Source organism: Centroberyx affinis, unplaced genomic scaffold, assembly GCF_046629955.1.
Source record: "Centroberyx affinis isolate AG114_WGS23_722 - 3 ecotype Tasmania unplaced genomic scaffold, CSIRO-AGI_Caff_v1 ptg001506l_1, whole genome shotgun sequence".
Classification (NCBI taxonomy): domain Eukaryota; kingdom Metazoa; phylum Chordata; class Actinopteri; order Beryciformes; family Berycidae; genus Centroberyx; species Centroberyx affinis.
Genome location: NW_027279970.1, coordinates 94,604 through 107,247, shown reverse-complemented (window position 1 = coordinate 107,247; position 12,644 = coordinate 94,604).

The following is a 12,644-nucleotide window of genomic DNA, read 5'->3' as shown; positions in this document are numbered from 1 at the left end:
CGTGTTTTAGTTTGTGCTGTTCTAGTCTGCACCTCACTTGGTCATACAACTTGCTCTTAACATGCACCTGGACAATGTCTAAGTGAAATGAATAATTATATTTTGAATTCACGGTATCGGTCTCTGTTTCTCTGCTGTCCATGGTGGGTCTGTAAATGCTACTCTGTGTTACAGACAGAGTGTTAGCCTAGCTGCTCCCAGCAGCTTGGGAGCTAGACCGCTTAGGAAAACAGCATCTTCTTACAGAATACTTAATGAAGGAGAATCTAAGAATGGATTCCTACAATATTTTCTCACATCTCCTCACTTCACATGCTGCCTCTGGTTTGCCTGCTCTTTCTCTCCCCTCGCTTTCACACACAAGAACACAGAGAACGCACGCAAACACACGCAAATGTTTTAATAGAACACAAATATGGATGTGTTTGCTTATGAACTGGGAATGGGAAGTATCCTGTACGATCTTTCATAGTTACTATGTGTATTTTTATGTTTATGTTCATGTACCTATAAACAGGCCCTTAAATACACACACATGTGGAGATCAGTGCATACACACAGAGGGGAGAATGCTTTGAAATGAAATGAGGGAGCAGAAAGAGAGAGGGGAGGTGTCTTAAAGGAGCTGGAGCCTGGCCATGATGAATTATGTACCACTGAAATGATTCCAATTCCCATTGTTCTCTTCTAAGAGCCGCAGCTCTCCATAGGAGACAGCCCCTCACTGCCTATGACTGGGACTAACAGCAAGATGAAAGATGCAAGGGCAACGGGGAAGAGAAGGAAGGATGGAGGAGTTCAGAGAAGCAGGGGGAATATATAGCAAGGTAGATAGAGAGGGAGATGGGGGAAGATATGTGCGTGAGATAGAGGCTTTTGTGAAATATCTGTATTATTACTTGGAATAGAGAGATAGGGGCAAGAAGGGCGAGCGTGAGAGGATGAAGGCAGGCGGGAGGAATGAGGGTGACTGAGAGGTGTAGGGGAAAGAGATGTGGACAGGGTTGAAAGGATTTACTGGAAGCGAGTTATGGAGTATTGGGATGTGAGGGCGATGGAGGGATGGAGGGAAGGAGGGAGGGAGAGAGAGTGAAGGAGCTCTATTAGATTATGGGGAGACAGGACTGAGAAGGGGGGGGGATTCTTGCAGAGAGCTGGAAGCATGCTTTCAATATCTTTGATAAATGCTTTCGGAACAACAAAACCTGCAATGCACTCTGCTGCCACTCTTGGATATGGTTGTGTGATCTCTCTTTCCCTCTCTCTCTCTGTCTCTCTCTCTCTCTCTCCCTCGCTCCCACTGTTATGTTCTTTTACTTACACAACAGCAAGTAACTTCCATTTTCATGACTTTACTTGTGCAAGCTCAAGTGCGATCACAAGCATCACACATCGATTCGCTGTGCAATAACCGCATCAGTAACACAAAATACTATGAAAATGCATTGCATTTCCAAATACATACCTATTCCTCACTTTCAGCTTTGATCTTAGCCAACAGCCAAATCAAATAATATTTTGATATGTGTAAAATTTCAATAACATTAACTTTAACAGAAATACACTGTGTCATTGTTGGAAAGTGTGAGACTTGAGTACTATGCTCTTCGTTTTTCTTGACATTAAACTGTATGTGTGTGCATAAACTGTAAATCAAGTAGTTATCATGGACTATAAATCAATAAGTCCACTGAGGTGTTCTGCCATTTCTCTTAGGCAGTCCCTTCAGGATTTCGATTATTATGACTAAAAATACTTGGTTTTCTAAAAAATGATGATGCATTTTTGTAGTTACGTGTTTTTGCAGTAAAATTGCCACAATTGGTAAAAATTTCCTAAGTATTGCAATTGTAAACTGTAAAATACTTCTACTACTAACTACCTCCCATGAAGAAAGAGTCATACAATATATAATAATTTCCTTTGATATTAAGAATAGACCTCCTGCATATCACAAAGACTACTGGAAATACTGAAGTGCTTATCCTTTTTTATTTTCTGAACAAAAAATCCATTGTTCTCAAAGTTACAATAAATCAAATACTGTGCTTGGATTCCAGTAGCTTCAACTCAACAACACAGTAAGCACCAAATAAAACTAGTTCATTTGAATATGCATCATGATACTGTTGGCCTGTAGTTTCATTTTTAACGTGTCCATTTATGTTTGAGGTAGACTTTGTGTTCCTCTGAGTAACAGTATGCAAACCAAAGGCTTATGATAAATGTGAAGTGTAATAATGCAGGTTAAAGTGCTAATCTGAGAGATCCTCATTTTTTACAAATTTTGGTGACATTTTAGGTGCTAAGTGGTCATTGCTGTGGTGTCTTCCCAGAGGTCACCTCACAATCAAGTAGTGTGGCCAGTACCATGATGCCTGTTTCCTTGGATTTTATGTTGATGAAGTTTGAGTTTCTGTAGTTCTTTTCTTTCTTTGTTGTTTAAAACTCAGTGTCCTCTGAATTGGTCCATTTAAGTGAAAAAGTGATGACTGTCAAAAATTACAAGCACTGCTTTTGCCACCTCAGGCAGAAAAATTGTGATAACCTTGTAAAATATCTAGTTATCATAAATATTGCAGGGATTGGTTGAATTTACATTAATTACTGACACAATTGTAAATTTCTAGAGCAACTGCTTTGCGTAGCATTTAATTGTTTGACCAGGGTCAGCTGGACTCTGAGGAAGAGGTTCATCAGTCTCCTGGGTTTCAGTATCATTGAAAGCACCATATACACATCTGAGGCCTCATTTATAAAACTGTGCGTAGATTCCACACTAAAATGTTACCAGCACACAAAAGAGGAAAAGTACATATGGACAAAAATAATCAGATTTATAAAACCGTGCGTACACACACCAGCACGCAATTACCTTTTTACCGTTTATAAATCCCAATAATCTTGAAATGGTACGCACGTGCACAAGCCTCATACTACGTCCCATTAACTCCCGCAATTAACCATAGATACGGTAGTTAATGAAAGGCCCTTGATGAATATTGATATGCATGTAAATACACTTGTCATTCCATTCTCTGTGTGACAAAATGCCAAAGTCAGAAACAAGACGAAAAAGAAAAATTGAGAGACATTGAGTTTGTTGAGTGGCAACATGTCACAGCAGCAGTTAATGCTGCCAGAGAGCCGGACCCTTTATCTTTATAAAAAATAAAAATAAAAAAGAAATGGTGCGATATAAAGGTTGATGCCAAGAAGCGCATTGCTGCACATCAAGTGTCAGTGCCACTGGCGGGGCGAGGAGACACTGGAGCTCTCTCCCCTTGACAGACATCTCACCTTGATAATGGGAAACGGGAAATTAGTGGCATTGAGCCAGGAAGAGGGTGACGCCGACATGGCATTAGAGGAAGATGAGACTGCTGTGGCTGACCCAGGTCTCCTAAATGTGCCTTTTGTTTTTGGAAAGAATGAACGTAACCACAGATTCAACATTTCACATTCATTTGATTTGACAACAAAAATCCTAACAGACTTAAAACTGTATGTGATAACTTTGCACGTCAGCAGCTACTCTGGTCAGGTTCATAACTGTCGATTTTACTGCTGTCGCACTTTAATGACATCAGACAACAAACAAGCATGTGATTATTGATCACATAAACACTCACAATACTGTAAGATGCTTGGGATAAAACAATGTGTCTGCCGTTGTAGGATACTACTCAGAAGCTAACGGGCTAATATATAGCTATGATGCTAATGTGGCCGGAGTGTTACTCAAATATACTGTAGATAAGACAACATAGGTTTGTAATTTAGAAAATAATACACATTAATACACATTAACTTACCTGTCCAGAAGAAAGGAAGCCATGTCTGCATGTGTTTGTATCTGTAACTTTGTTTTTAAATCATTCCATCATTGAATAGTGTTTCCAAGAACCACGTTTTTGAAAGCCGCTTATCATATTACTTTGTTGCTTTCAGCAGAACTCAGTTTTTCTTCTTTTTTGTAGCCACTGTAGCAGAATTCACTTGAGCAGGTTCATCCATGGTGGCAATGGTAGTTAGCACTAGTGTCTACTAACATCGCATCACATCCCATGCAATGCTACTATTTCCTGCCAGTGTACTACCCAGTACAGCACCGGGTCTCATATTATGTTGATGGTTTTGTTGGAGCTTAAAAACGCTAACTCCAACAAGCAATTTTACCACAAAAATGTTATCAGCATTAAGAACAGACTTGACAAGTGTTTTATTCTCATTTTCTGAGTATCAGACAATGGGTGGCTCCCAGCCACAGCATCTCTAATGCGTCCCGTGTACCATGAAACCATAACGCACCATTATTTTGTAACCTTGTGACATTCAGTCCCAGCCAAATGACGATATTATTTTAGGTAACTTAGATAACTTTTAGATAACTAAATATTGATTTAATGATCTAATATTTTGAATGCGCTAACCAGGGGCACTTTACTGTAGGTGACCCTGCGCTCTGACTTCACTGGAGGGGGAAAAGCAAAACGAGAATCTTTCTACAGGGATCACACATTAGTATTAATCCCTTTATTTGTGGGTAATGAGGAGAGAGGTGATGAATTACACCATTTATCTAGAGGAAGGTGAGTGTGTTTGGAATCAAAGTCATGGTTGGAGGATAATTGTAACTGGCAAAACCAGAAGCTGTCCCAAACATGTTAAAAGGCAGTATACTACAGAGGCAGTACTGTGTGTCGTCATGCACCTGGTTTATTGAACACAGGTTGAATAAAAGACCCAAGGCTACTGCCTCTGCAGAAGTAAGCTCCAGTTCATCAATGCGTCGAGGGAACAGAAAAGGGAGAGCAAGGGAATGAATGGGTGTTTGTGTTGCGTGTGCTGCCAGTTAGCCATTAGCGACTCACGCAGCTAGAACTACCTAACGCTAGCAGCCGGCTGCTTCTGTAATTGTGGCGCTAATAAGGGGTGAATGTGTTTGAGTGAACAAGCCTGCTACCAATTAATGAAGGATTTGATAAGGTTATAATAGAGTTTCTAATTTAATGCATGAGAGGGAGAGAACTAGTGAGAGTGTAAGTGGGGTAGTGTGTGTGCGTGTGTGTGTGTACTTCTAGCACCTCCAAGAAGGCAGCTGCTGTGGTAACAATGCACTCATCCAGCCATAGCTAGCAAGCTAAGACCGCAGGACGAGGGTTGAGTAGCCCCACACTGAAAATCTGACTGAAAAACTAACAAAAATGAAAACTAATGATAACTACTAGCAGAATTCAATAAATTAAACTACAGATTTGTTGAATTTAGTTGTAAAGTAGGTTATTCCACTGCACAAGCTACCGTGTATGACTGACACCAAGTAGAGCATGAGACAAATGCTCCAAGGAAAAACAGCAGGGGAGATGCTAGTTTTGAGTAGGAGCTGTGTGTGGCTGTCTGTGACACTGCTCTGTTTCTAAAGCATCTAAAGTGTTCTGTTTTCAATCTGTGATTTATTTGGCACCCATAATAAAAACACAACCCAAACTATGTCACCGGTGTTGAGGTCAATGATTCCTCTTTCAGAGATATGTATAACAGTCTATAAATAATTAAAACACTTTTAAGGCAAGCAGTCATTATGGCTGCTTTATGTGGCATCTCTGGCACACAGCTTAGACCCCTGGCAGGATCAGATACCCAGTAAAAACAAATAAAATCAAATGTGAAGATAGATTTGAATTTTCTAATCATTGATGTCAACTTCAGATGACTTTGATAAACTAACAAATAAAGTAAAAATGCCAAAAATAATCCAAAACAAAATGACTGGGTAACATAAACATAAAACCACAATATCTGTACTGGATAGTTGCTTCATCTGATCACTCAACCCAGCTCTATTTGATACCTCTATTTTAACTTTATTCACATGTATGTGGACACTGAGACCTAATTTAGAATTCTATCAAAAATATATAAAATAAAATATAATATATAAAAGTTTAATCCACAAATATGTTTTACTATATACAAAAAACACCTCTCCATTTGTGTTTTGTAAATCATCATTTGAATGCAAAATGATATTCACAAATGCATAAATGTTTTCACTTTCGCAAAAATACCCCATAGTTTCTAGCTTGCAAAGTTTCAGCTACACAGTCTTTATGTGCATTCAATTGATGCTTATTAAAAGGCTGTAGAGCTGAAACATGTCCATTTTGACTGCTGAATGAAGATACACATCATTTTTGAGAGGTGGCTATTCTTTCAGTTTCTGAAGAATTGACAATGACATTCATTATTACACCCGTCAATGCCTGACCTGTATTACTGAGACAATAGCTTCAAAGCCATAAAACAACCAAGCCCTCAAAACAACAGCCCTCGGCAAACCGGGCAGAAACTGCACAGCTGACACAACAGTGAACATCCTGACAACAGATGTTTTTTCAGGGTGAGCACCAAGCATGTGCATGTTTGATGTCTACCAACTGGAGTACTCTTGTCATGTAGGATGCACAAATCCTACACTGAAACCTGCCTTGGCCACGGAGGTGGGGGAGGTGGTTAGCATCTCATGATCCCTATAATCATTTAGGGACTCAAAACTGCACCTGAGTCACTGGTCTGGCCATATTTGAACTGACAACCAGCAGAGCTATCTGAATGCTCAGTATTCTGGGCATTCCAGGAGAAAATTTTTAAATGTATAAAGGCTGACAGAGTAATTGTTCTAAGGAGAAGCAAGCCAAATAAAAGCCGACTGCATGGGACAAAGGTGTGGTAGGAAATGAAAAGGCAGACAATATACCTGGTCTTGGGTCCTGGGCAACAAACCAGTTCAGGGCAGCTTGGAGGGAAAATGGGAGTGCTCAGTTTAAGAGTTGCTGACTACTGATAGCGCTGTCTGCAAAACATGAAGAGGGTGAGCTGACATGGAGACCCCAGCCTCAGTACTTGTAATGCCTCCCTGAGAGGATGAGTGTGAAACTGACACTAGCCAGTAATGTCACCTCTTTCTGGTGCAGAATCACAGAATTGACAGCTCCTGTACACATACAGCCTTTACTTTTTGTGTGTGTTACAGTGAAGATGACCCCCCAAGTGACACCAGGTCTTGGGCCCGCGGCACTGGGCGGGAAAGATGGCTGGAGCCCATAAGTCAGTGAAGAATAGAAGCTTAGGGATAAACCTAACCTGACTTAAAAACTACCTGAGGCCTCCCAGTCACCCAAGTGAGAACTTAGACATTGGGTTATTTATTGGTAAATCCTACTATAGCTCCTTCCATGTGTTTAACTGTATATGAGGTAGTGTAAAGGCAATCTTACCACTTGTGTATATCATGTAAATGAGCACTTGCTGGGATGGCTACATTAAAATCAAATCTAAATTGCTATTGCCCATAAACCTAGCCATATAACCTGCCTGAGTTAAAACTTACAAATTATTAAACTTATACAAATTACTACTATTATGAAATACAAACAAGCATATATTTCATTATAAACTGTGACCTATTTGGCTCTATGAAACCAACTACACCTACCCTGCATTGCTGTTGATGTGTGCTTTCACCCTTTTGTTTCTGTTTCTTGGCATTTGCCTTGGGGTTCAGTTGGTGGCACAGACAAGGTTTGATGTGATTAGATATAGGTTTGAGGGAGAGATTAGCAAATATATTTTAATAGCTGTCAGAGCTTTACACTCTTCTCCAGAAAAAATAGGAGTTACACACAGAATGTAATAAACCCAATACAGCTTATTGGTTCCTTAAATCAATGCATCCTGCTTCCATCACATTATTATTATCTATTAAATGTTTTCATACAGCACAAGGATACATTTATTATTGAAGTCCTGCATACTGGGTTGATCATAGTTATCATTAATGCAACTTTGGGATGAATCAATACAGAAAATAAAAAACAGTCACAAAAGGAGGGTCGTTAATGAAATCACTAATCAATAGGAAAGTCTTCCAATGAGCGATCATTGATCTCAGTGCAACTTTGGGATGAATGGATATTGATGATCGAAAAACAGCCAATCGTGAAAGGGGAGGCACATATTTCACATACTTCACATATTTCAATGTGGTTTCTGAATTAATTGATAATCAATCAGGAGAGGGGGAGGGGCTGAAATGACATCACCAACAAGAAACTCTCTCTACAGACTTATCCCTGAAAGGGAACATTGATTCTAGCTCTGTTGGTGCATGCGTTTACTGACCTTTTTGTTTTTGGTGATGCCAAATAAAATGGAGAAGAACCAGAACTCTATCAACAGTGTCCTTTCCACCTTAGAGAGAAGCTACACCAGAGGGAACACATTGCCACCAGCATTGCATTCACATGGTCATGGTCACCTGCATCATCTGTACATCACCATCCATAAGTAGTCTAACATTCATTTTGTACTGAGCACAGCCAGCTTTGTTTAATTTTCTTTGATTAGATATGCCATCATTGCCACCAAGTGGTTTTCTACTATGAGATCCCTCTTTTCCTTTTACTTCTGTATCTTCCTCTCACTCACTCCCTGTACAGGGTGTTAACTTGTAACTTGGGCAAAGCTATGTCTTCCTTACTATGCTGCTGACTGATATCTGGATGGTTAATTCGACCGTAGTTAGACCTTGGCCAATTACAGTGTTTTTGAGGAGAAGAGGATTCTGGAGAGTGTAGTGCACTATGGTCAAGAGAGATAGGGTGGCCTCCTTACCGAAATAGCTCCATTGGGCCAAATGAAGCGATAGGGTAAAGGTGTCTCACATGTTCTCTCTTTCCAGACCGGTGTGTTTGCGTCAGGGTCGATTACTACAGCTGGTGAGGGTTCCTCAGTGATTTCTATTTTTGCCCTCCCTTACCATTGTCTTCCATTTTTTTTTACGGAATATTGGCTGCAACTTCACAGCTGCTACCTTGGTTTTGACTAAGGCTTCAGTGATAGTACCACACTCAGAGGAAGGCAAGCATGCTAAAGCTTAAAGATGAGAGGGGACTGAGGAGTGATGCAGATTTGTCTCTTTTTCCTTTGGACCAGTGGGTTTCACCATCCTTTATTAACTGCAGTCTACATTAAGAAACTTTATTAATGATGTTAGGTGAGTGCCAAAATTGAGTTACAGCTTGTTTAATCTATTGTGAAGTACTAGCGTAGGTCTTGTGCTAACATTACTGTAAGCAGTCACTGTCTTTTGTTGATATGACATTATTACGTTGAGCAGATTGCGGTAATCCAACTGTAAATGATATAATAATGTAACATAACAGTTATCACATAAAACATTTTTGATATACAATATTTGTATAGTGTAGATATTAATGTCTCTGTAGACACAGCTTTTAGGCAGCAGTTTAAATTCTGGCATTCCGTTATTTGCAGCTGCTTCGCTAATCCCAGTACAACAGCCCATGCTTGTTTGGGGGTTTGCTGCCAGTCCAGTGACGTCAAAGTACTGGTGACACTGTTGCAAAGTGATCCCCAGGAAAGTGCAGTGCAAAATACTATAGCAATGACCACCAAATATGTTGCCAAAGTAAAAAAGAAACAAGAATCTTGTGGATAATCACTTTAAGATATGTAGTATCTTAACTCTTATGTAGTATGTAATATGTAGCTATACTTTTACAGTGAACAATAATTTCTGCATAAACACTTTGACTCATGAGCTCCCCACTTTGAGCACTTACATTCAATGAATAAAGTGTTATCTTAACCAGGAGTGAACAAGTAATGTTTTCAGTACCCTTTAATTATATACTTCACAAACAGCCTATCCTACTAATGCTAAGCAACACATCAGGTAACTCACTCAGTTTCACAAAAAAATGCAATACCACTATGAATACACAGACCAGTTTGCATCTTAAACTGCATCTGAGGACATTTATTTAAACGCCACCAAATGCCATTATTTCCCAGTGCACATTCCCAGTGAATGCTCACTTTAAATAAACCTGCCATAAAAAAACTCTGGGGTGCGTTAGTTTATACTCAGTTTGCGGCACCATTGCTTGCAGCAAGGAAAACAAAGACACGTTAGCTCAATGGCTAGTTAGCTCAAGCTAAACTACTCTAATCCATGTTTTTTTGTTTCTTTGCTGGGTTTTAAAGGATTAGCTGTGTGTGTGCTGACAGCTGAAGAAGGGGTTCCTGCTAAATCCTCGGTCAGCCTTACAGGGGCTGTTTTCTCTCTTTCAGGCCTTGTTGTCTTTCTTGCCAGACTACAGATTGCAGAAGCTACTTTTCCCTTTTGTTTCACTGTGGGTTGTGCAATCCAGTCATGCATCATGTTTTTGTGTCACCACAGGCAATGCAACATCTATAACACCAACTGTCTCAAAGCTACTGATACGAGAAAGAGAGAAAGAGAGAGACTACCTTGCCTATAATATAGCTTACAGTTACAGCCTACTGCACCTCCTGGATCAAGGGCGGCTGCTGCTATCTGTCTTTTAGTAAAAAAGATAAAATTATTTTTTGTATCTTGACCTTGAGAAACATCAAATGTATTTCAGCATCTTACTGTACAGGCTGTGATGCTTGTAGAAAACAGTTTGTATAATTGAGCACTGAGAGCACTAAAGGGAATGAGGGCTGCTCAGTGCTCATAACTGCTGTTTTTATAAAAGTGGTAATGTTGGTCCACTGGTCGACCAGCACTGCTGGTCAACCAGCTAGGTAATGTTAGCTAGAAAGTTTTTAGCTACAAGTAAAAAGTTTGTTTGTGGCAAGCGATCTGGTGATCTCAATACTGCCAAACAGCTTAGTAAAAACATGTAATTTCTCTCATTTGGTATTCACCAACCTCTTCTCCACACTAAACCTACATCTGTCTGTGCGTCATAGAAAGGGGGGAGGGAAGTTTACAGAGGTGTGATCAAGCGGCCAAAACCATGGGTGAATTTTGAAGCCAATAAGGAAGTGTCTGAAAGCTGCAGTTCCTCTAACGTCCACTAGGGTTGGCTCCAAAAAGACTCTAAATCCCACCCAACTCCATTCATGTCTATGGGACCATGGCACAACTTCTCAGTCAAAATATAAAGTCAATAATTTTTTTTGACAAGAGGTTATGGTCTCAGTAGTTAATTTCACTTCTTCTAATATGTGTCCATATGGCGCGCAGCTCGCCGATCGCGGACCAATAGCGGGCGGCTCTGTGGGAAACCCCCGGTCTCACGCTAGCCGCTCCGGCTCCAAAAACTGTCAACATGGCGGCGCTCGAACACCCCAACTTTTGGCTTCAAAACAGCCCTTCAGAAACCTATGGGTAACGTCACACTCACTACGTCCATCTTTTTTTACAGTCTATGGGTGTGATCTAGGAACAGTTTCCGTCTTGTAAATTAGTAGGATGAAAAGTTACATTTTATATAAATAATATACAAAAAAGTCCACTCTTTAGAATGGGCACGACACCTCTGCTGATAAGCATGTCAGAAATGTACTATGGAGCCAGACCATTAAGAGCTGTGTAGACAAGGAGCACGATCTTCAAATCAATCCTACTGCTCATTGGAAGCCAGTGGAGAGATTTAAGAACAGGAGTTATGTGCTCCGTCTTCCTAGGCCTGGTCAAGACATGAGCTGCAGCATTCTGGATAAGCTGCAGTTGCTTTACAGTCCTCTATGGAAGACCAGAAAAGAGGGCATTACAGTAATCAGAGTCGGACTTAGGAACTTAGGACTTAGGAATATCTTAGAGATATTCTTTAAGTGATAGAATGCCGGTTTAGTGATGTGACTTTTAAAATCTAGTTCAGCATCCATAATTACACCATAATTACATAATTACACAAGATTTCTGACCTGGTCATTGCTCTTAAGAGAAAAGGTGTCCAGGTAGGATGAGGTACTGTCTCTGTCTTTGGACCAAGAACAAGCACCTCTGTTTTATCATTATTAAGCTGGAGAAAGTTTTGGGACATCCACGGGTTAATGTGTTCAAACATTTCACCAGTTAGTTGACAGCACCTAAATTTCAGAAGACAAAGAAATTAAAAGTTGTGTGTCATCCGCTTAACTGTGGTAACAAATGTTATGTTTTCTGATGACATCACCAAGAGGGAGTATCCAAAGATTGAACAGAACTGAATCAAGAATTGAACCCCACACACAATACAAAAATCATCAAGAGAGACAAATAAACTATGATCTTGCAGATAAGACCTAAACCAGTTTAGAACTGGGCCGGATAAGCCAACCCAGTTATTGAGCCTGTCAGTTAAGATGTTGTGATCAACAGTATCAAAGGTGACACTAATAACACAAGTACAGATAGCTTGATTGTATCAGTGTTGATTCTTATGTCATTCACAACTTTGACAAGGGCTGTTTCTGTGCTATTGTTGCCACGGAAACCAGATTGAAATTGTCATAGAGATTGTTTAAGGTTAAGTAGTCATGAAGCTGTTCTACTTGAGTAATGGTTTAATAATAGCAGTTTTGAGTGAGCTGGGAAAAACTCCAGTCTGAAATGAACTGTTAACTATAAACAGTGCTTCATCTGCTACATAGCTAAAAATTGATTAAAAAAAAAGATGTGGGGAGTGGATCAAGGGGACAGGTGTCAACACTTTAAAAAAATTCCATACCTTCCTCCAAGGTGCAGGAGGAGAAATCAAATTTCTTAATTGAGCTAGTTTATGAAGTTTATGCCTGATATGAATAATTTTGTCATTGAAGTA